This window comes from Dermacentor andersoni, chromosome 1, assembly GCF_023375885.2.
Source record: "Dermacentor andersoni chromosome 1, qqDerAnde1_hic_scaffold, whole genome shotgun sequence".
In the NCBI taxonomy this organism is placed as follows: Eukaryota; Metazoa; Arthropoda; class Arachnida; order Ixodida; family Ixodidae; genus Dermacentor; species Dermacentor andersoni.
This window is the reverse complement of record NC_092814.1, coordinates 77,024,968-77,050,749: the sequence shown is the minus strand read 5'-3', so window position 1 is coordinate 77,050,749 and position 25,782 is coordinate 77,024,968. Positions and strand designations below refer to the sequence as shown.

At 45.9% G+C, this 25,782-nt stretch overlaps 1 long non-coding RNA gene across 1 annotated transcript; it reads right to left on the bottom strand.

The window, feature by feature from the left end:
* Positions 1-20,071: 20,071 nt before the first annotated feature.
* Positions 20,072-25,552, bottom strand: LOC126544070 (uncharacterized). Its single transcript, XR_008615235.2, has 3 exons — positions 24,383-25,552; positions 23,161-23,288; positions 20,072-21,096 (listed from the first exon to the last, which is right to left on the bottom strand). It is a non-coding gene; the product is annotated as an uncharacterized lncRNA (long non-coding RNA).
* Between the last annotated feature and the right edge of the window lie 230 nt (positions 25,553-25,782).

Below are 25,782 nucleotides of genomic sequence, written 5' to 3'. Positions count from 1 at the left end.
GCAAGACGTCCAAGGGTGTCTTGACCATCCGACCTAGCAGGAGCTCACAGGGGGCACGGCCAGTGACATCGTGAGGCGTGGTCCGGTACTGAAACAGTACATATGGCGCGGTGGCGTGAACAGCACGGGCGGGCGGCTCACAGCTTCGTCTTCCCTTCTACTACAGGATTTCGTCCGTGTGCTTAATTCGCCATCGACCCGGTACAGTCTACCACGCTGAATCAACATTATCGGGCCGACTTTCCGCACAAGGACCGTCGAGTGCCTGCGTGATAGCCCCTCGCCGCTTCCACTGGACAGTATTCGAGTTGTCGGACGATCCCACCGCTGGCATACAGTTGTAGGAGTTGTCGGACGATCTCGTCGCTGCCACCATTTGTAAGGGTTGAAGGTCGTAGGGAGGAACTTGATAGGACAGGACTAGGCGAGCAGGATTTATTTACAGTATTTACATTTTAAACAAGAGATACATCGACAGTCTAGCGTGGCTTCCAAATGGAGCACGCAAGACAAGCATACTGCACAGCTTACGAGCACACAGCTCACAAGTACGATCACGAGTACCATCACGAGTACATTGACGAGCACAGACGAGCACGAGCACTCGAGCACGAGCACACTGTAGCAGCGACAAACAGCTGCTTATAAACACTCCGTCCGACGTCATCGTTCGACGTCATCGTAGACTACCCGCCTTTTTGGAGGAGGAGGGCTCACACACACACGTACGCACTTTCACTGCTCCCCTCCGAGGGCAGACGACCTTCGCAGCGCTCGGAGCTGACCTTCGCAACGCGGCCGTCGTGGTGTCCATTGTCCTGCATCCCCATAGTCAGGTGGTCACGCCCGACCCCAGCCGACGCCTCTAAATTCCAGAGCTGCCTTTTCCTGTAGTCGCCACGTGTGTCAGCAGACTGTGACGAATCCTGGGGACCCCGCACCGCAAAGCACCCTTTCTTTTGGGGGGGGGGGGGGGGGACTCTTTTTGCTGCCGTAGTCTGCAGTTCTCTGAAGTAAGTTCATGGTTGGTTAGCGCTGTCCTCGCTGGTTCTCTGAAGCGCGCCCCCACCGCGGGTCGATCGAAACACGTGCAGCGGGCTGAAATAGCTTTGCAGAGCAGTACCTCTGCAGGCCCATCCTAACAATAGTCCGGTGACGTCATCGAAATACAGCTATAAATTCAGCAGCCCTGGCCGGCTTCCCTCATATGGCAGCGGTGGCGTGAACAGCACGGGCGGGCGGCTCGCAGCTTCGTCTTCCCTTCTACTGCAGGTTTGTGCCTGGCACTTGCGGCTTCCGCAATACATATTGACCCTTACACGCCACTGCTGCCATCAGGGAGTCAAATCTGTCTGCTAGCTGTCTTTTTTATGTCAAAAATTAACAAAGAGTTGAGTGTTGCGCTTGACTACCTGAAAAATGAAATCAAAAATGACCTGAAGCTTTTTCGAGAGTCCTTTGAACGTGATATTCGCAATGAACTTAGGGAGATTAAGGCGAGCCTGTCTTTTTCAGACCAAAAGTTTAATGAAATGACCGTGGACCTCAAGAAGGTGTTGGATGAAAACAAACGCTTACGGGTATAAAACGAAAGTTTAAAACAACAATGTAATCTCTTGAATGTTCAACTTAACAAAGCAGACGTAAGGATCACGGAGTGCGAACAGTACTGGCGAAACTGCAACCTGGAAATAAAAGGAATTCTCATGAACCACGAAGAAAACCTGCTTGAGTTAATCGGCGATAAAATTGGAGAGCCTATCCTACCCACTGAGGTAGAAGTGTGTCACAGAGTGTCAGTTCCTGGCGGTTCATTGAACATGAACGCTATTGTGCAATTCGCTCAGCGCCAGAAACGCGATGCTGTCCTTGAGAAATCCAGAAAGAAAAGGATCACATGTAATGACCTCGGGTTCACTGCAGTCTGCCCCTATCTACATCAACGAGCACTTGTGCCCTGAACGGAAGCATCTACTTGGGCAGACAATCAGTAAGAAACGGGAGGTCAACTGGAAATTCGTGTGGGTGCGCGGTGGCCAAATATCCGCACGCAAAGAAGAAAAAAGCAGGCTGCTAAAAGAGATCAACAGTGCGGACCTCGTTAAAATGATCTAGTATAACTTATCGTTCTGATGAATTGTCACGAACTTTTAGCTCCTTCAGTTCTCAAGAAGTTTGCAAATGAGAATACACTAGCAATTTTTCATCTTAATTGTCGCTCAATTAACAGTAAGTTTGAAGATTTACAGTTACTTTTTGATTCTCTGGGGTTGTCCTTTGGTGTGCTAATGTTCAGCGAAACGCGGTATAATGATGAATCTGAATATTTTGCTCTAGATGGTTACAAGCACTTCTTCCTTAACAGATCCGGTCGCAAAGGTGGGGGCGTGTCTATGCATATTCATAATGCAATAACTGTTGATCAAAGCGAGCAATTTACGTTGGCAACAGACGATCTTGAGCTATTGACTGTAGAAAGCCATAGCAGCATTTTCAGTGTGGTGTATCGTCCCCCTAATGCAAGACTAGACACTTGTTTTGAAACACTAGAAGCTCTTTTTGATTACGTGTCTTCTAATGGAAGATTGCTTTATCTGTCGGGTGATGTGAACATAGATATGAAATGTGTATCGAAGCCAGGAAAGGAACTTGTGGCCTTAATTGACGCCTATGGGTTTCGCAACGTTATCGAAGCCCCGACGCGCATAACGTGCTCCACGGTAACGTGTATCGATGTTATCATCACAAATGCAGATAAGTCTAACATAGATGCAGGGACCGTCGCCTGTGACATCAGTGATCACCTCCCAATCTTTGCTTTCGTCAACAACGCTAGACCAGATAGCGCTCGTAGACCGCATGATTTCAAGTATCGCCGCATTGATCTAAACACCTTGAGCAACTTTCGGAACGCGATTTCCGCCACTGACTGGGAATACGTCCTATCAATAAATGACCCTGACACAGCTTACGATGCTTTTCTATCCAAACTGAAAGCTATTTACGACACTTCTTTTCCTCTGAGGTATGCAAGAAAATGCAAAAATAGAAAACCATGGATAACCATGGATAACGGCAGAACTAATTTGTCAAATTAAAAGACAAGTTATTTACGCAGTTCATTAGATCTTGAGACCCTGCAAAATTAGACGCATATAAAAAATACCGTAATCAGTTCAACCGAACACTGAAGTGGGCGAAATTGGAATACTTTAGCAATCTTTTCGACCCCGCTTCGAAAAACAGTGCCCGAGACCAATGGGACCAGCTAAATCGCTTGCTTAACTTCCGGCCACGCCGTCCTATTGTTTCCATTGAAAAAGAAGGCGAAGTTCTGTGCGGAAAGGAACTTTCCAACCAGTTTAATAGGTTTTTCATTAATATTACAATATCACTTTGTGTCGCACCAGATGTCCCTGTCGGTTATGCCTGTGCGGCACCAAGCGTTCACGAAACCTTATTTATGTTTCCAACTACTGAATCAGAAATAATATTCGTGTTTTCCAACCTCCGGTCGAGTAAATCCAAGGATAAAGATGGTTTTCAAATCCAACCATTTAAATTAGTAATAGACTTATTAGCCCCGACACTAGTATATATTTATAACCTTTGTTTAAGTACCGGCGTCTTCCCAAAACAACTGCAGATCGCAAAGGTTGTTGCCATACATAAAAGTGGATCTGTTTCTCACTTTTCCAATTACAGACCAATATCGATTCTTCCAGTACTGTCTAAAGCATTAGAAAAAATTATTCATTGCCGGTGGACTAACTTTCTAAGTAAGCATTCTGTTCTTTCTGACTAGCAGTTTGGATTTAGAAAACAGATCGACTAAGATGGCATTGACTAAACAAAAAGAAATTATAATTTCCGCCTTTGAAGAAAAGCTTCTTGTTCTCGGGATATATATAGACTTATCCAAAGCATGTGATCTAATTGACCACTTTCCGTTATCTCAGAAACTCAGTCACTATGGCATTAGGGGCATCAGTCTTGCTTTAATACAGTCTTACCTAATTTAAAACACGTTGTGGGGCTAGTTGGTGCATAGCTTTCAATAGGTGAAGCGCCAATAGTGACGGCACACAAGAAGAAATACAGCCAGGACAAGGCGCTAAAGTACCGCAAACAAATGGTGTGTTTAAATGAAACCTCATCAGATGTTGAGCCAATCTTATCTGGTGTACCACAGGGAAGCATTTAAGGGCCTTTGTTGTTGTTAGTGTATATAAATGACATTTTTCATACCCCCTTTCCGGTTCATCTCGTAGCTTACGCTGATGATTTACAATGCTTGCCACAGGAAACACACTAGCTGAGTTATCCATCCGTGGCAACCAATTTTTGGAACATTTGAGTCACTGGTGTAATAAAAATTGTGTTAAAGTTCATACGAATAAAACAAAATATGTGATATATAGAAAAAATAAAGTAGTAAGTGGTGATATCGAACTATTATTAGGTAATGACAAGATTGATATTGTATCCAGTATAAAATCTCTTGGTGTTATATTCTCTGAGACACTCAATTGGGACCTACAAATTGAAAATATTCGTGCTAAAATGAACAGGTTAAATGGCATGTTATGTAAACATAGGTTAACCCTTCCCACACAGGTTAAACTTCTCATTTATAATTCATGTATAGCGCCAGTGATTACTTATTGCAACACAGCTTGGGGTACAACGACACAACACAATAAACAGCGCCTTCTTATTGCACAAAAGCGTGCGATAAGACTGATAGCTAATATACCGTGGAATGCTCACACCAGAGAATATTTCAGGCAGTTCAATATTTTAAGAATAACTACCTTGTATGTGTTCAAACTGCTTTGCATTTACAAAACTACTGTAGCAACGAACAATAACCTTATGCCAACAATGTTTCAGCTAGTATGTCATGAGCCTACATATGATGTATGTCACTCTATATCATGTACCCTACCGTTAAGTCGCACCAAATACCGCACACAATTTTTATCGTACAATCTGCCTAGGTACCTAAATGTTCTCGAAGATAATCGTTTTTCTCTTAGGTTGCTTTCTACACAAACTTTCATGGAATTGATAAATCTTTTCGAGCCTTCGAACGAATAGCTCACCTGTGTAAGTGTATGACAATGCATTGTAGGGGACTTGAATCAATTCTATTTATCGTATTTTTGTCTACGTTGGCGTTAGAATTGTGTAATGGGAATTGGCGAAGAATTTGTGTAATTACGTTGATTGCGTGAAATCATGACAATGTAATAGATTACGTGTAAAATTACAATTATGCAATAGATTACGAGTATTCTGGTTTTTTTAAATTCTGTTTCTGTGTATACTTTACAACCCGTCGCATAGCCTTTGTTTTTCACCACACTGCTCTTCTGTAGCGTAGGAGGTCCTCGAGCTGCATTCGGCAGCTTTTTCCCTTCCGTCCTCTCTCATTTCTGTACTGTTTTGAGAGAAAAAAAATCTATCTAATATATCTATCTATATATCCGGGCAATCTGCGTCCGGAAATCCCCAGTCTGGCTCTTCCTGAGCTTGTCCTTGATGGTTTGCACCACCTGCTCGGCTGCACCATTTGAAGCAGGGTGGTACGGCGGAACCATCATCCGGCGGATTCCGTTCTTCGTCAGCCAGGCCAGGTACTCTGTGCTGGCGAAAGCAGGACCATTGTCGGACACGATGACGTCTAGCAAACCCTGGGCGGCGAAGACCTGTCGTAGCGCTGCGATGGTCGCGCCTGCTGATGGAGTGGTGACAGGTAGAACCTCCACCCACTTAGAAAAGGCGTCCACTACTACCAGGAAGTGATGGCCTTTGAAGGGTCCCCCAAAATCCACATGTAGGCGGGACCAATGTCTCTGTGGAAACAGCCAGGGGTGATTTTCACATGACGTGAGGCCCGCTGATGTTCCTGGCAGATTTGGCAGCTCTGCACCATGTGAGCGATGTCCTGGTCCAGGCCAAGCCACCAAACATAGGACCGGGCCACCATCTTGGTCTTTTCCAGACCAGGATTACCCGCGTGCAGCAACTGCAGGACCTGGACCGGAGATGTTGACGGATCACCACCCTGGAACCGCACAGTAGGAAGCCCTGCTGCAAGCTCAGCTCAGCGGCCTTGTGGTTATAGGCCTGCTGAACCAATTCCTCGCCACGGGACGCCGCCTTGACTACCTGAGACAGGACTGGGTCCCGGCTGGTCGCTTGCGATACCGCAGATCTGGAGAGCACCTCCGGGTACGCGTGCTCAAGCATGAACACTTCAGCAGGTTCTGGAACAGCATCAGGCACCTCTGGCAGGGGCAGGCGGCTCAGGGCATCAGCAGGTCACAGGTCCTTTCCCGGACGGTAAACCAGCTGGTAACTGTAAGCTGCCAGCCTCAAGGCCCAGCGTACCACTCGAGGTGATGCCTGCACAGGAACTGCCTTGTCAGGCCCCAGCACCCCGAACAGCGGCTTGTGGTCCGTGAACGCCTCGAACTTCCGGCCCCACAGATACTGGTGGAAGCGTTCGACACCAAACATGAGGGCCAAACCTTCCTTGTCCAGCTGGCTGTAACGTTGCTCTGCAGCATGAAGCCGACGAGAAGCAAACTACACAGGGCGTTCCTGGCCATCCTTGTCCCGGTGCGCCAGGACGGCTCTCACGCCGTACGGCGACGCATCTACGGTCAGGACGACAGGCTTGGCAGGATAGAAGTGTACCAGCACTGGAGCCTTGGTGATTAGCTCCTTGCTTCGCTGGAAGGCCCGGTCCTGCTCCTTCTTCCAGACCCATTGCTGACCATATCGAAGCAGGAGATGGAGCGGCTGTAGATGCTCCAACAGGTTTGGCAGGAAACTCCTGTAGAAATTATGAGGCCGAGGTAGCTATGAAGCTCCTTCTTCTTCTGGGGCTTAGGCGCCTTGCGCACAGCATCAACTTTGCGGGGAGCCGGGGCTAAGCCAGCCTGGGAAATGTCATGTCCCAAGTGCTCAACACTGGAGGCCAGGAAAATGCACTTTTCCAGCTTGAGCTTAAGGCCGGCGTTCTGCAGCCGTGCCAGGACGTTCTGCAGGTTTTGCAGGTGGTCCCTGTCGTCGCTGCCAGTAATCAGGGTGTCATCCAAGTACACCGCCACGTGCATCATGCCCCAGAAGAGGTTGTCCATCTGCCTCTGTAATATGGCTGGGGCTGAGGCCACGCCAAACGGTAAGCGCGTGTACTGGAAGAGCCCCAAACTTGTCGATATTGTGACATACTTCCGGGAGGCATCCTGGAGCACCAGCTGCTGGTAAACATCTCTGAGGTCGAGCTTGGTAAACTTCTGTCCACTAGAAAACGCTGACCAGAGATCTTCAATCCGGGGCAACGGGCACTTCTCGACAGTAGCGACGGGGTTGATGGTAACCTTGAAATCCCCGCAGATCCTGACACTGCCGTCTCGCTTGAGGACTGGTACGATGGGAGCGGCCCATTCAGACGTTTTGACGGGCACCAGGATGCCCTCTCGCTGTAACCGTTGCAACTCCTGGGTGACCCCGTCCTTCAGGGCGAACGGCAGTGGGCGAAGCTTGAAAAAACGAGGCCGGGCTCCCTCGGGTACATAGATGCCAGCCGTCGTGCCGGCAAATGTGGCCACCCCTGGCTGGAACAGGGACTTGAACTGTTAGGAGGCTGGGGACGTCTTTCACCGCATGCAGGCTGGCTTGCTGGTACTCGGGCAGACGAACGCCCAGTGCATGAATCCAGTTTCGGCCCAGCAGCGTCGGCGACGACCCCTTGGTTAAGTAAAGGGGAAGGGTTGCCTCCCTGTCGCCAAAGCGAACGCTGACCTGGGCCTGACCCTAAACCTGGGAGAGCTGCCCGGAGTAGCTGCGCATCACACACGAAGCTTCGACGGACACGCCGGGGAAAGTACGCTTGAAGAGTTTCCCGGCCATGACCGACACACTGGCCCCTGTATCCAGCTCCATGGAAATGGTGTGCCCGCAGATTTCGACGGTCAGCATGTATGGCGGCACAAACGACGGTACAAGGCCTGTGTGCCACATGTCGAAAATCGGCGGGTCCTCGGCCACGACGTGGAGCCTGGCCGCGGAAGAACTCTGGCCTGCTGCCGCACGCCCCCGCCGCGTACCCTTGCGACGGCTACCCTGGCCGCGGGCTTGTGTGGTACCTGGGCTTGAACCAGGCTGCTGCTGCTGTTTGTCCTCCCCCTTCGGCATACCCGTGCCAGGTGCCCAGTTTTCCCACACGTGAAGCATTGTGCTTGAGAGAACTGGCACTGTGAGGGGGAGTGGGCACCACCACAGCGACCGCAGGTACTGCCTTTTGTCGCCAACTCGTTGACCGCCGCTTTCGCCGACGGTGAGCCAGTCGCACGGGCAATCTCGCCGACGTCCTTGACGGTAGCTTCCATTGCCAGCGCTATCTTCACGGCGTCGTCCAGCGAGGGGTCGGGAAGCTCCAAGTGTCGCGTCTACATGGCGGGGTTGTTGATGCCGCAGACGAAACGATCCCGGAGCAGCGAGTCCAGCTGGTCCCCGAAAACGCAGACATTCGCTAACCCTCGTAGCGCAGCAAGAACTGGCCGAGGGTCTCTCCTTCCCGGCGGCTCCGGTTGTTGAAGCGGAAACGCACCATTAGTGTGGACGGTGCTGGGTTGAAATGCGAGCGCAGTATGACGAGCAGCTCACCCAGCGTCTTAACATGCGGCGTGGCTGGCTTGAGAAGGTCGAGTATGAGACTGTAGACGCGGGCCCCGCAGCTGGCCAGGAAAATGTCCCGCTGTTTGGCCTCGGGTGTGTCGTTTGCCCGGAAGAACACGTGGACTTGCTCCTCGTAGACTGGCCAAGCCGACCCATCTCCCTCGAACGGCTCGAGCCTTCCGTACAGCCGCATGGCGGCAGCAACGAGGGGCGGTGTTTGGCCGCTCGCGACGGCGTGGGACGATCCGTAGGTACTCGTCGCCAGTGTCACGATCCGCCCGGGTTCATGAACAAGGGAGGGCTCGAGGCACCCTTCGTTAGACGGACGCTCCGCAGCGTGGTGGTGATGAACGATGACTGACCGCCGAGCAGCTGCGCTTGTCGGTGTTTATTGCGGCGCGGTGACCAATGTTGCCTACCGAGCCTGGCAGGCCACCAAGCCTGGCAGGCCAACGAAGATTATGCCCGAAGGGGCGTCACATGCTTGCTACATTTTAGTGAAGAATTAATAATATAAATCCACGTTTAACCCTTTATACCTCCCGCTGGCGAGTATAGTCGTCATAAAATTTTGTACCAATATAAATAACGACGTCTATAGTCGTCATAAACAAAAATTTCTGACACAGTGAACCTGTGACAGGCCGCCAATGGAATCTGAACCTGGCAACGCTTAACGCTAGAACGTTATCTAGTGAGGCGAGTCTAGCAGTGCTATTGGAGGAATTAGAGGGCAGTAAATGGGATATAATAGGGCTCAGTGAAGTTAGGAGGACAAAGGAAGCATATACAGTGCTAAAAAGCGGGCACGTCCTGTGCTACCGGGGCTTAGCGGAGAGGCGAGAGCTAGGAGTCGGATTCCTGATTAATAATATAGCTGGTAACATACAGGAATTCTATAGCATTAACGAGAGGGTGGCAGGTCTTGTTGTGAACCTTAATAAGAGGTACAAATTGAAGGTCGTACAGGCGTACGCCCCTACATCCAGTCATGATGACCAGGAAGTCGAAAGCTGCTATGAAGACGTGGAATCGGCGATGGGTAAGGTCAAAACAAAATACACTGTACTGATCGGCGACTTCAATACCAAGGTAGGCAAGAAGCAGGTTGGAGACAAGGCAGTGGGGAAATATGGCATAGGCACTAGGAATAGCAGGGGAGAGTTATTAGTAGACTTTGCAGAACAAAATAACATGTGGATAATGAATACCTTCTTCCGCAAGCGGGATAGGCGAAAGTGGACGTGGAGGAGCCTGAATGACGAGACTAGAAATGAAATAGACTTTATACTCTGCGCTAACCCTGGCATCATACAAGATGTGGACGTGCTCGGCAAGGTGCGCTGCAGTGACCATAGGATGGTAAGAACTCGAATTAGCCTAGATCTGAGGAGGGAACGGAAGAAACTGGTACATAAGAAGCCGATCAATGAGTTATCGGTAAGAGGGAAAATAGAGGAATTCCAGATAAAGCTACAGAACAGGTATTCGGCTTTAACTCAGGAAGAGGACCTTAGTGTTGAAACAATGAACGACAGTCTTATGGACATCATTAAGGATTGTGCAATAGAAGTCGGTGGTAACTCCGTTAGACAGGATACCAGTAAGCTATCGCAGGAGACGAAAGATCTGATCAAAAAACGCCAATGTATGAAAGCCTCTAACCCTACAGCTAGAATAGAACTGGCAGAACTTTCGAAGTTAATCAACAAGCGTAAGACAGCTGACATAAGGAACTATAATATGGATAGAATTGAACATTTCTCTCAGGAACGGAGGAAGCCTAAAAGCAGTGAAGAAGAAATTAGGAATTGGGAAGAATCAGATGTATGCGTTAAGAGACAAAACTGGCAATATCATTACTAATACGGATGAGATTGTTCAAGTGGCTGAAGAGTTCTATAGAGATTTATACAGTACCAGTGGCGCCCACGACGATAATGGAAGAGAGAATAGTCTAGAGGAATCGGACATCCCACAAGTAACGCCGGAAGAAGTAAAGAAAGCTTTGGGAGCTATGCAAAGGGGGAAGGCAGCTGGGGAGGATCTGGTAACAGCAGATTTGTTGAAGGATGGTGGGCAGATTGTTCTAGAAAAATTGCCCCCCCTCCTGTATACGCGATGCCTCATGACCTCGAGCGTAACGGTATCTTGGAAGAACGCAAACATAATCCTAATCCATAAGAAAGGGGACGCCAAAGGCTTGAAAAATTAGACCGATCAGCTTACTGTCCGTTGCCGACAAAGTATTTACTAGGGTAATCGCAAATAGAATCAGGAACACCTTAGACTTCTGTCAACTTTGCAAAGGACCAGGCAGGATTCCGTAAAGGCTACTCAACAATAGACCATATTCACACTATCAATCAGGTGATAGAGAAATGTGCGGAATATAACCAACACTTATACATAGCTTTCATTGATTACGAGAAAGCGTTTGATTCTGTCGAAACCTCAGCAGTCATGGAGGCATTACGGAATCAGGGTGTAGACGAGCCGTATGTAAAATTACTGAAAGATATCTATAGCGGCTCCACTGCCACTGTAGTCCTCCATAAAGAAAGCAACAAAATCCCAATAAAGAAAGGCGTCAGGCCTTTCTTTATTGTGTCCTTCACAGCTCACAGTCCTTCACAGCTTTACGTGTCCTTCACAGCTCTCCCTTAATCTACCTCCATCCACCTTGCTCTAATTTTTACCAACCTTACTCCACTTTAAGCTGCCTCAGTTCACTTTAACCCACCTTGCTGTAATTTGTACCAACCTTAATCCACATTAAACCACCTTAATTCACTTTAATCCACCTTAATTCACTTTAATCCACCTTAATTCATATTGCCCTAATTTGTACCAACATTAATCCACTTCATTCTACCTTAATTCACTTAGATCTACCGTAATCCTCATTAACCCATCTTGATATAATTTGTGCCAACCTTAATCCATATCAAACCACTTCAATCTACCTTATTTCACTTTAATCTACCTCGCTCTACTTTATACCAACCTTAATCCACTTTAATCCACCTTGCTATAGCTTGTACCAACCTTAATCGACGTTAAACCACCTTAATTCACTTTAATCCACCTTAATCCACATCGTTCTAATTTGTACTAACATTAGTCCACTTCAGCGTACCTTAATCCACCTTAATCCCTTTTTTCCACCTGAATCCACCTTGCTGTAATTCGTACCAACCTTAATCCACATTAAACCACTATAATTCACTTGATTCCACCTTAATCCACATTGCTCCTTGTACCAACGTTTATCCACTTCAATCTACCTTAATTCACTTGGATCTACGGTAATCCACCTTGCTCTAATTTGTGCCAACCTTAATCGACCTTAATCCACTTCAATCTACCTTATTTCACTTTAATCCACTTCGCTCTAATTTGTACCAACCTTAATCTGCCTTCACTTTAATCCACCTTGCTGTAACTTGTACCAACCTTAGTCCACTTAAACCACCTTGACTTTAATCCGCCTTAATCCACATTGATTTAAGTTGTACCGACATAATTCACTTCAGTCCACCTTAATTCACTTTAATCCACCCTGCTCTTATTTGTACGAACCTTTGTCTACTTTAATCCACCTTGGTCTAAATTGTACCAAGCTTACTCCACCTTAATTCCCTTTTTTCCACCTCACTCTAATTTGCACCAACCGTAATCTATCTTAACCTACCTTAATCACTTTAATCCATATTGTCGTAATTTGTACCAGCCTTAATCCAGCTTGCTCTAATTTCTACGAACGTTAATCCACTGTAATCTACATTAATACACTTCAGTCTACCTTAATCCACTTTAATGCCCCTTAATTCAATTTAATCCACCTTGGTCTAATTTGTACAACTTTAATCCACCTTAATTCATCGTATTGCACTGCACCTTGCTGTAATTTGTACCAACGTTAATCCGCATTAATCCACTCCAATCTACCTTATTTCACTTTAATACAGTTTTATCAAATTTGTGTACCAACCTTAATTCACTTTAATTCACCTTCATTCACTTCACCTTAATTCACTATTCCACCTTAAGTCACCTAACTTTTTAACTTTAGTTCACTTTACTTCACTGTAATTCATTTTAATTACCCATATATAACTACAATAATTATCTTTGTTTACCATTTAATATTTTCTGTATTACTACTGACGCCATTCAAGACACTGACATCACATGATGTGATGATGATATTTGGTACCACTGTTGCCTACGACGCCTGCTTTTCTGCTTCATGGGACATATAATGCTTACGCATTAATAATGATTCAGTTGATATATTTAAAAACTCGTTGTCCCGCTTGTACATTAAGAAAACCACACCTGTGATCTTGATTGCGATTAAATTTAAGAATATCTTAAGCTTGAGTTATAATAAAGAAAAAAATGAACATTAGTGTCATCATCATCAGTACTTCACAGCTCCTCGGTTAGCCGTAGGCTTAATGCTGTCGGCACTGTCGGTGTCTCCAAGCAGCCTGGTTTCTAAACACACGGTTTCAAGACTCTTACAGCGAGGACTGAGCTACGTCAAGCACGACTGCATTGGTGAGCGATAATCCTGCGTCCAGACTTGCCGCAAACCGACGGCTTTCAGCTTTGAACCAAGCAGAGTGCAACATTATGAAGAAGCGCAGTACGCGAGGCCTAGCTGCCAGAAGCGCTGGCACGGCCCGGAAAACCGCACCATACAGCAGGACGCAGCCTCGTCAAAACCGCGACGAATACCAAATGAATAGCGACTGTTCACAACATCGGCCTCAAGAGAATATGCTGTCTTCATCATCTTGCCAACCACTCGATGAAACGGCGGCCAGACCAGGCGTTACCACGCACCTCATCGATCAATACCTAGAGCCACAGCCGAGCAACTTTGGAATGAGTGTTCGTGAGAACGAACAGAACGCAGTTCCTGCCTTGGGCCCGCGTCGTTGCCTTGCATCACCTCCTGCTGCCGCCTCAGACAAGCGCACGTCCCTGCCAACCATTGTCACGAGCGTAGTACCGACCATGTCACAGGCCCCGATTGCTGTGATGAACACCTACCAGGCCGCAAACTGTGATGGCGGCCCTGTCTCCCTTGGGCGAGTGATCAATACGGAGTTCTCGAACAGTCCAGAAGAATGGACACTGGACGAGGTGACACTATATATGAGAGGTCACGGGCTGCCCTGACTACGCCGAAAAATTTCGCACCCAGGAGATTGATGGAAAGGCGATGTTCTTTCTTCAAGATCACCTTATTGAAGTCATGAACGTCGAACTCGGTCCAGCACTCATCATATGTTCTATGATAAGATCACTGCAAGAAAAACTGTAGAGCGCATGTGCACTCAAACGCCGCTTGTTGCACTTAAATCTGGCTATATCTTCATACGGGTACGTTCACCAAGACCAGTAAGAAAGGCGCAATGCGCAAAGTTTAATGGTCACCCTGTGGTAATTGGTAATCTTTCTGACGTTGTCTAAAAAATGCTAAATTACTATATTGTTATTCTGCCAATTTCAGATGCAAAAATGAATAAATGAATACTATTCGTTTGATATGCGATCTAAAACGTGTCTGTAAATGTACATGACAACGAAGATACACAGCAAGAACCAGTGTTTTTCCTTTTCTCACTTGCATGTTAGCCACTAATTAACCATTAAATATTGCCAACGAGGAAGGTGTCGCAGTCTCTTTCAAAGCTTTGTGCCGTCTAATTTCTCCTGTATGTCTGTTTTACTAAAGGAGCTCGTGGAGCAAAGGGGACTTCAATACCTTTTTAGGCAGCCAAGCATTATATAGTGGCCGAGTGGGCATATTACAATATAATCAATGGGTGGCTCTGAGCTAATACCCGATTAAAAGATTGTTTTGGTGGGGTGGAAGGAAGGGGGGGGGCAATGGGGCCGTCTTTATTATCAACTACATGGACTCACGGGGCGCGTTCGCGTTGTCGGCGCCGCGGTCGAGGTCCGGCTGTCACGGTATCAGGCGCGGTTCGCGCGTGGAGGGTTAGAATAGAGTGCCTCGATGTCCTCCTCGCCCGCTGCTGGCGAGGAGGACATCGAGGCACCCTATACTCCGTTTCATACATAGCAGTGAACGCTGTGGAAGCTAGAGACTTCTTTCTTTCGCCCGTAGATATAATTCGATGTTGTTCGACCACAATTGTGGGAATTTGTTTTATTGCGATAGCAAATATATGGACACCCCAGGTGCATTTCTGCCGTTGCCGTCGCCGTGACGTTCCGTTTGAGTGAAAGCGCGTGAGGATGAGCCGGCGAACGCGATTCAATCTCGCGCGCGCGAGCGCGGAATGCAGGCCCGGATGCGTGCCCTCTCCTGTGGCGCGCGAGGCAGGGAGGAGGGGCGTTCTTCTCCGGCGGCTGCTACGATGCCTCGTCCTTCTCGTCCGCCGCTCTACAGAGAGTGGAGACAACCGCGTCTACTACGCCGTTGGCCACGCGAATCGCGGCTCCTGCCGCGATTCCTCACTCAAGCGTTTTCAGTTTCCGCTGTTATCAAGCGAGATGTGTTCATGTTTACCTGTGCGCGCGACACCATGCTGATTTAGTTAAAACGTGTTGACGGGATAGTTGGTTTGAATCCATGATAAATGTGTAAGCGCGATTGAACAAGGACGTAAAAAGAAGCAGACAGACAGTGCTGTCTCTGTCTGTCCGTTTCTTTCTACGTCCTCGTTGAGTCACGCTTACATATAGTATCATTGTTCATTTAGTAAGCGAATGTTTAGGAGTTTATACGGCAGCTAAATCTACTATCCTTGCGTCGTACAGCTATCTACTAATTTGCTATCGCAATCGGTGCTTCGCCTTTCGGGCGAAACTGCATTTTTTTTTTTTATATAGGCTCAGTACTGAATGAAACAAGTTTTAATCCGTAAAAACAAACACTGTTGTATACGGCTGCTAGTGAGTTGTATTAGATGATTGGTATTTTTGTTGTTCTTTTCGAGTTTTTTATTTGCAACCCGCCGCGCGGAACCTCACGTGCATGCTCGCGCGAGCGAACGCTGTTGGCGCGCAGCGAAGCATGGACCGAACGCCGCGGAGTGATCTTTTCTCGACCGAACTTCTTGCGTAGCTTCCACAGCGTTGACTGCTATGTATGGATCGGAGTATAGGTTAGATGTTCAGGGACGCGCAGTGTCTTTCACCGTACTAACGAGGGCACCGTTCTGCCTTTCACTGCTGGCATGAGCACGTTGTGCGCACAAACACGAGCGCTCCTGCTTTGTAGCTATACCACAGCGTGATGCATAGTGTTCTGAGTGGGCAGTAATTTAGCAACTACAAACACAGACAGTTTCCCGTCGAATGCATCTCGTGCACCATTGGTGTGCGTCGTCTCTCGCGCTCTTCCTCATCACGCCAGCGTTGCGAAGCACCTGGTGGCTGCCAGGATTGCTTCTAGGCCGCAGCAGGAGTTGCCTCGCGTACCACTTCGTGCGAACATGTCGCCCCCATTACAAGGTCTGTCCTGAAAGTAATGTCAGTAAGGCCAATTAAAAATAATTTATTGAATTTATCGTTACAAGTGTTTAAAAATCTTTAGCGAGACTTCCAGCTCTCGAATGCGTTGCGGTAGTCCTCCGGAATGGCCTTTATGCTGCGGTGCAAGCTGCTTTCATCGCGTCCACTGTCCCAAAATGCTTGCCTTTCAGCGGTGTTTTAAAGCGTGGAAACATAAAAACGTCGAAGGAGAAAAGTCCGGGCTGTACGGGGGCTGGGGGATCGTTGGCACCACTGCTTTAACCAGGTAGTCGGTGACGATGAAGGCACTGTGGGCCGGCGCATTATCGTGGTGCAACTTCCAGTTGCCTGCAATGTCCGACTGGATGCGTTGAACCCTGCATTTCAGTCTTTTGAGAACTTCCACACAAAATTTGGAGTTCACAGTGGTTCCAGGTTCTACAAATTCGTGATAAACCTGTTCGTGGATTTCAAAAAAGATGACACACTAAACATTTTAACACCCTCAAGGGTGTAAATCAGTTTGGCACCAGACAAACACCCTAAGGGTGCTGTCTACACCCTACAGTTGGGGTGCAATTAGAGCACCCTAGAGGAAGGGTGTCCAGCAAAATAAATTTAGGGTGTAAGGGTGCTAGTCGACATTAACACCATCTATGTGGGTGTTGGAAGGGTGTACACCCGTTTATTTCTAGTGTGTATGGAAGGCAGGTTCGGCACTACACGCCTTCAATTACTACTATGTACAGCAATCCAAGCGTAACTCTCGCGTGTGCCAGAAGGTTCAAGTTCGGCTACCAAATGCACCAACAGCCGGCCTTGAAGCTTCAATGGGCATACACAACACCTATACGTGTGGATCACATTACATAGTAGTAATTCATGGTGTATATTGCAAAACCTCTCTTCGCTGCACAAATACAACCTAGCAAATTTGACACTTTTGAGCATGTATATCAACAACGGTTATCACAATTTCCAGATCCACATAACATGCAACACAGACTGGTAAGATATATGCTGCATTTTCAAGAAAAATGTAAATATATTTATTGCATGCTGCAAACAGAGTACAAGATATACATAAATCACATGAAATATAAACATGCACAATCACCAAACACATCGGTAAGTACAAGAACATGTACATTTCCCACAAGGGTATCTAAAATATATGTACTGATCAAATCTGTTATTTGAGAAGAAACTATGTTTAGCGGCACTGAAAGAGCTCGAGTTGCCCTCACAGTGTCTTGGGCCACATAAAAGAATAAATTTTCAGTATTAGGCTCCAATGAACGAAAATTCAAGTTTTGACGCCCTGAAAGAAAAAAAAGGGATATTGCAAAGGTGAATTAGTGAAGTAATTGAAATGCAGAGCAAACGCACAAGAAAGACACCTGTTATTTTGTACATTAATGTAATCGCAAAGCAGTATGCAAAGTTCGAAAGTCTATGTAAAGCATAACTGGCCAACATTTTTCAGACTGAAACAATACTTTCCAAGCATAGACGTGCTTTAAGTGAGGTTTAAGCCAGGAGCATTATTGCTAATTTTCTCTTTCCAACAAGATTACTTGAGCACGAAAAATATGTAGAATTTTTTAGTGCCTACATAGTTTGTCCTCTTTTGTGAAACGAGAGTTCTCTGGGCTAAAGGTGCTGTGTAGTAGATTTTCTAACTACAATTCCAGTTTCTATAAATTTTTGTTTTGTAACCCGAAGGCACTGGTAGATGTACAATATGTAGTTTGAAAATGGGTTCTTTTCTTACTATAAATCAAAAGAGTGAATATTCCACATTTACTACTGTCTGGATGCAAAGTGCAGTAGGAGGCCTGATAAAAACAAACCACTGTTGATTAAATGATATTGCTGAGCACAAAAGGTGGACAGTGTTTTAAAATACATAGTAAATTTCTAAATTATTTGCACTTAGATGCAGTAATACAAGATTACGGCTTGCTGTAGCATGCGAGTATGCAAATTAGCAAATATTTTAATAAATTAGCCATACTCTGGTTACTAAAAGAACACAGGCACAGGCAGTCATGCATAAGTTCAAGTTAAATATCACACTGTTAACATTTGCCAGCAAATGGTCGTATCAAACATAAATATACTGAACAAGGGTGGTTTCTTGGGATAGTTGGCAATTAATGAGAAAAAATGACGTACAGCGTGAATGACAAGGACTGCGAGAAACAACATAGACTGCGCTGACTTCCAACGATGTTTTATTGCGTTGCCACATCGTGTGTATATATACAAGAGCAGGCATGCGCTGAAAATGAGTCGCAAGGGGTGTCTAACAGCAAGTCATTGTACTAAAAACATTGTCACTTGAAAAAAAAAAAGCATTACGATTTCTATCTGTTGAGATACAAGACTTCACTAGGGGTCAGCGCGATAGAGGGGGCACTAACATACACACTACCCAGTTTTCTGGTGAAATCTGCTTCTATAATTTCCCGGATGACCTGTGTCTCGCCAAAACTTCCGTATCTTCAAAGAGGGGCATGCAGCTGCAGTCCCGACAATGGATGCCGAAGTGGCCTTGAACAGTGTTATGGGCGTTGTTATAGTGCTCTCTTAAACGATCGTTTAGGCACCTGCCTGTCTGTCCAACAATGTTACTGCCGCAAAACAAGGGAATTTGATAAACCACATTGGTTGCGCATGTCACAAAACGCTTTCAGTGCCTGACAGAGCAACAACACTGACATGATTTAGGCACGTTTACACGCTTACAAAGCCTTGCCTGCTTTTCCGGGGCTGAGAAAAGACTGATTCCTGCAGGTTGCCCAATCTTTTTTAGCTTATGGGAGATATCATGCACATACGGTAGCACTGCGAACCTGTGTCTTTCAACCGGCTGGTTCCTTGACTGAGCGGGCTCATCACGGTTTGTGCACCTCAGAAGCTGTTCCGCTATGACTGAAATTAAGGCCAAAGGGCAGCCAACCCTAGAGAGGCTATCAACCTGTGCAGCAAGACTATGTTGCATCTCATGTGAGCAAGATTTATTGAGGCTGATAACGAGGTAAAACATTTAATACCTCGTTTAACAAGCTTTGAGTGTGGAGAGTTAAAGGGCACGAATGACTTCTTACTTCTCGGTTCGAAGCACCAGCACACGTTTGTTTGCAAGGCACAGCCTGAGATCTACAAAGCACAAGGAATCATCAATGGGGACCTCAGGCATTAGTTCTAGAGGCTGCAGCTTTCTTAAAATATCTCCAAGACTCCCAAAGCAGCAGGCTCGAAAGCGTTATCAGTGCAATCAATCAATACAAGGTAGTAGTCCACAAACCTGCACACTTTAACAGGAGACGCATCTAGGTGACCTTGAATATTGCAATCATGATGAGCTAGATAAATATCACTTAATGGCGGCACCAGGCATGATCCTATACAAACACCATTCCTTTGTATATTGTATAGGATCATGCCTGGCGCCGCCATTAAGTGATATTTATCTAGCTCATCATGACTGCAATATTCAAGGTCACCTAGATGCGTCTCCTGTTAAAGTGTGCAGGTTTGTGGACTACTACCTTGTATTGATTGATTGCACTGATAACGCTTTCGAGCCTGCTGCTTTGGGAGTCTTGGAGATATTTAAGAAAGCTGCAGCCTCTAGAACTAATGCCTGAGGTCCCCATTGATGATTCCTTGTGCTTTGTAGATCTCAGGCTGTGCCTTGCAAACAAACATGTGTGCTGGTGTTTCGAACCGAGAAGTAAGAAGTCACTCTTTCCCTTTAACTCTCCACACTCGAAGCTCCTTAAACGAGGTATTGTAAAGTTTCGCCTCCTCAACAGCCTCAACAAATCTTGCTCACATGAAATGCAAGATAGTCCTGCTGCACAGGTTGATCGCCTTTCTTGGGTTGGCTACCCTTTGGCCGTAATTTCAGTCATAGCGGAACAGCTTCTGAAGTGCACAAAACGTGATGAGCCCGCTCAGTCAAGGAACCAGCCGGTTGAAAGACACAGGTTTGCCGTGCTAACGTATGTGCATGATGTTTCCCATAGGCTAAAAAAGATTGGGCAACCTGCAGGAATCGCAGTCCTTTGCTCAGCCCCGGAGAAGCTGGCAAAGCTCTGTAAGCGTGTAAACGCACCTAAATCGCGTCAGAGTTGTTGCTCTGTCGGGCACAGAAAATGTTTTGCGATATGTACAACGAATGTGGTTTACTAAATTCCCCTGTTTTGAGGCAGTAAATATGTAGGACGGACAGGCAGGTGCCTAAATGATCGTTTAAGAGAGCACTATAACAACGTCTATAACACTTTTCAAGGCCACTTGGGCATTAATTGCCAGGACTGCGGCTGCATGCTCCTCTTTGAAGATACGCAAGTTTTAGCGAGACACAGCTCACCCGGTAAATTATTGAAGCCGATTTAACCTGAAAACTGGGTAGTTTGTGCGTTAGTGCTCCCTCTATCACGCTGACCCCTAGTGAAGTCTTGTATCTCAACAGATAGAAATTGTGATTTGTTTTTTTCTAGTGACCATGTTCTTAGTACAATGACTTGCTGTTAGAACACCCCTTGTGACTGCCTTTCATTTTCTGCACATGACCCCTCTTCTGTATATACACCCGATGTGGCAACGACATAAAACATTGTTGGAAGTAAGCGCAGTGTATGTCATCTCTCGCAGTCCTTGTCCTTCACACTGTACGTCATTTTTTATACTGAACGGTGAATATTAATTGATTCAAAATTAGAAAACATATAGTACATATTTGAGCTGCAAAAATGCAATTAATGCAGCAAATGGCATTTAGCTTTCCAAAAGAAAAAAAATGTTCACAGTTAACCACGAGGTGCAGGGACTCCATTCTCTGAGCATCTTGACCAATAAATGCAGCGCATGGCATTGCTGGAATCTTGCATCCTGCATTAGAAAAATAAGAAGAGATCATGAGAGTTCAGTCTGTGCAATTACACACGTACACAGCGAAAAATTTGATAAGGCAACAAGCTCCTGAACGTACCAACTTAATGTGACTGGGCACAATGCACAGCTCAGGCAACTGGGCAAGACAAGTGAAAGGTAAGAGAAATTTCTATTTTGCAAATTTAGGAATTGCATGTTACCATGAACACTAAACCACTATGTCATTGTGAATACAAGGCACATACAGCAGCAAAAGCAAATAAATTTACAGTAGCCTTTTCACCATAGAAAATAAGAGAATAAAATTTAAAGACACTACCAATGACATCTCTCAACAAGCATTTGTCCAAGAGTGTGTATGTGACCTTAATATAAAATTGACATTATGAAATCTACAATATATCTGTGCATTACACTTTATAAGTACTGCAGCTGAGAACCTTACAGGATATGGCACATTAAGACTGAGATGCACAAGACATTAAAAAACGACTGTTTTTACACAACATTATTACGCTAGGAGACAAAGAGTACTGTTTTACAGAGAGTGCACACAATATTAAAATGAGGGAACCCCCACTGGCATTCTCATTTGCCCTGCACTACATGCATCCAGCCCAACAATCTCCAACTCTCCAATGCAGTTTATTAGACCCTTTCTGTATACTAAAATTTATTGTGTATTTCTTCTTTACTAATTTAGTAAGAATTGGCATTTCAGCATACTTTCCTCGAAAATTTAGCATGTGTTGTCAACTATTTTCCTTAGAACATGCCCCCTTCTTTCATTGGGTAAGCTTGGCAATACGCCGACAAGTAGAATTCCCTTATTTAACCTTATGATCCTTCCTTATGCTCCCACTTTCTACTTCATGCTCTAAACTGTGATGCCCCTCCTACGCAGTTTATGTTAATCAGCGACTATTTACATGGTCCTTCTTTCAGTAGCCTCTCAACTAGAGCCTGAAATTTCTTGTCTTCTAAAACAATCATCTTTACCGCCCAAAACATATTGCACGGTTACCCCTCACTGGGGGGGGGGCGGGATTGTATATAAGTGTTCACATATTCAATGAACCTCAGAGCCACAACCATTTCTCATCCTGTGTAGCCACTACCCGCATGAGTCACAATGGTTGTAAATTGGCTACCCGCGCTCTCTTGCTTAAAGGTATATTTTGCCACATGGAAAATGACCACAAGCATCACATTTGATTGAATGAGTGCTCCTGAGCATGTTTTTTTTCTCGTCTTGTAATGGCTAGGTTCAACACGGTCAAGTTGTCTGAATACTGTCTAGCCTCAACCAATACTTTGTGTAGTTTCAAAATTATGAAACATTCATTTTTCAAGACATCCCAAATTAAGCATGAGACAGATTTTCATGACGCAAATGAGGAAAGGTTGTGCTTAGAGACAATGATAGGCCTGCTATATCCTGTAAAACTGTGTGAAATAAAATATGCTTGCAATTTTCATGAGCAGCTAGCTCAGTACAAGAAATAGGCACATTGCATGCGGAAAGATTTTTTTAACGCCCACGAGAGGTCCTGGTTTCTTGTAATTTCTTCAAATCCCTCGCAGTCTAGAATGCAATCCGGTGCATCTTGATTTTGATATTGTATTCAAAATAAAAACAGCTCAAATTTTAAGGTTTTGAGAATTATATGGGAATAAATTAAAGGTAGAAGAGTGTAATGCAATGAGCTAATAACAAGCTCATTGCAGAGAGTGAACAAATATTCCTTTCCTGCAAATAAGTTGGTAGCAGGAAGGTCATACGAAATTAGCAGTGACTGCACAATAAAGAATATGATGCTGCAATGCCCCATTCTGTGAATACTCTTGCACAAAGAAAATCCTCATTATGAAAGGCCATCAAGAAAATGCAAGTGTATACTTTGGATCAGCAGTCATACCTGCAGTATGCACTGTACCATCGGCAATATTTACAACCACACACAACTGCACATGATATCAAGCTTAGGCGGCCAAGGAGCCTCAGAGTTTTAAATTATAACTTGACTTATTATATTACACTACACACCTACATCTACTTACAATGTTGTCTTCCCAACTGCTTTCAAGAAGACATCAACCATCTGTCTGAAGGCGAACGCAAGTGGCTTGCTCTTGATGGAGGGCACCAAGGCTGGGCATTGTGAAACTGCTGCTACCATCTGCATGAGCTGCGAGAAACGACGCTCTAAGTTCAAGATAAACAAATGCTATTAGAACAAAAGACAAGATCACTGGCAATGAGCCTCGTTTTGGTTTGCACGACAAAAGCCAAAAATATGGACTTTGTGCTGCTTACTGAAGAAGCACGCCTCCTTCCAGATGTTGAAGTCATGCATTAGGATTGTCACACAGCTGCATGTTTGTATTCTCATATGCTGCTGTCGCCACTATGCCAGCATGCTTTGCAGTTTATTATTTCAAGTTAAATTGATTATTGTGTTTTCTTGCCAATTCTTGGCAAACAGACGAGCAACAAAGTACAACATTACAACATACTCCCTTTTGAGGAGCTAATTCACACACACGCACGCACGCATGCACGGACGGGCGCGCGCTCACACGCACTCTCACACGCACTCTCACACACACACACACACACACACACACACACACACACACACACACACACACACACACACACACACACACACACACACACACACACACACACACACAACACACACACAAAGCCTCTACCACATGAGCAGCTTCCTACGCTTGACACACAAACTTTTTTTATCGTTTGACACTCCTACTGCTAAGGCATAAAAAAGCCTTTGTGTGACTAACCCCAAACTCCTCAACCTACACTTCCAGCTTAAACACTTTCTCGAGAGCCAGGACAAGCCTTCTAGCTTCCACAGTGCTCCAAACTGTAGTTACGAATTTCAATAGGGCTATAGGCGACAGCTCTCGAAGGGCATGCAAACTACCCAGAGATACCTAAAGCTTGTATATGATACCTCTAAAGCACAACACTTCAAAATTTCAGAATTCATTAAAGCTTCTGGAGAGAACTGCTATATGCGTAGAACGTCTCGAACAACCTACCAATCACAATTTCAGCGGTTGTCTGCATCAACGGAAATGTGGGCTAATGGGAAATCCAAGACTTTAAGATCAGAAATAGTGTAATGGCGAAACACACTACCACATTCCTTAATCACTTATTTATGCTCTGGATGTAACGTTCCTTTCACAATAACAACCAAGGATATCGATTCATCAGGGCAGAGGAGGGAAAAAAGGAGAAAGCGTATACCTGACGCCTTCCCGCTGGTCCTCCCAAGAAACGGCGCCTCATACAGCAGTTGTCCAGGGTGGCTTGAAACCAAACTCGGCTTTCAGGCGGGAACACTCGCTGCACCAAATTTGAAGAGTTTTATTGCGAGTAAACGTCTACTGACCTTACGCAATACATACGCACGCACACACAAATATATGCACTCTTAAAGCGCAGGCTTGTATGTACAAAAGCGCGCACGCGCACATTGATAAACACGAACAAGCACACATACATGCAGGCAGACACGCTCACACGCGCACGCACACACACGACCCACACAGAAACATGCGCACACACGCACGCATACACAAACACGCTCACAAAACACGTAGTACGCACTAGACACACGCAAACACGCCAGCACATACAAACCGGCATGTACGCGCGCGCGCACACACACACAGCGAGCCGAAAACATGCTGAAGACGTCCGGCAAGCAGCAACAGCAGCACGCGACCGCGCAAGGGAGAACCAATACCGCGCCGGTTCTTTCGAAAGGTGGGAAAGCCAGTCGTCCTTTTTCTACACGACGCAAAAATAGCCGACATTTCACTTAAGTGCGAACGACCGTATTACAACAAACCGCGCTGAACGTATACATATAAGAGAATTACATCTACGAACGTTCAAGCGCTGAGAAACAAAGCGGAACTATGCAGGCGCACCACTCCCGTTGTAGGTTTGACAAACCGATTGTAGGTTTGACAAGCGCGATCGAGGTAGTTAACTTGCCCTACTACGAGCGCAGCTGCTCTTGCCCTCACATTAGTGAATTATGCTACGAGATCACAGTAAGATACTTCTAGAGCGAACAAAAACACGTAACCCACCAAAGAAATACCAAATAAATGGGCACTTGCCTGAAAATTTCCATTATGGCAGTACTACCGACCGCCGACACCGGGCGCATTGCAACTGCTCGTCTCAGCCTCCATGGATCCATCTTCCAGTGCGTAGGAACGCTTTGCTTTGAAGTGGGGCACGAGTAATACATAACGCACGGGCCACATCCTTTTCTACACCGCACACAAAATTAATCACACGTTTAAAATTATTTCGCACAGCGCGAACACAGGCGAAATAGAGACAATGCAGTTCATGTAGCAACTAGCAAGAGCAGCGAATGCAATCATGGCGCAGCTTCCGCCTTCCCGTCCTACCGCGCGCCTATAGTTGTCCGTGACCAACTCTATGTCCGTGATGCTACAGCGCCGTCGCGTCACCACTTCCGGCGCTTTTCATTAAATAGGGGGCGGCCGCGTAGATTGCGCTGCGCCGAAGTAAGCCGAATTATATATATATAAAAAAAAGCGCCTGGTGCTACCCGTTCATTCCAAGAGGATTCCTCGCTCGCGTGGCCGACTGTTTGCTGCTGT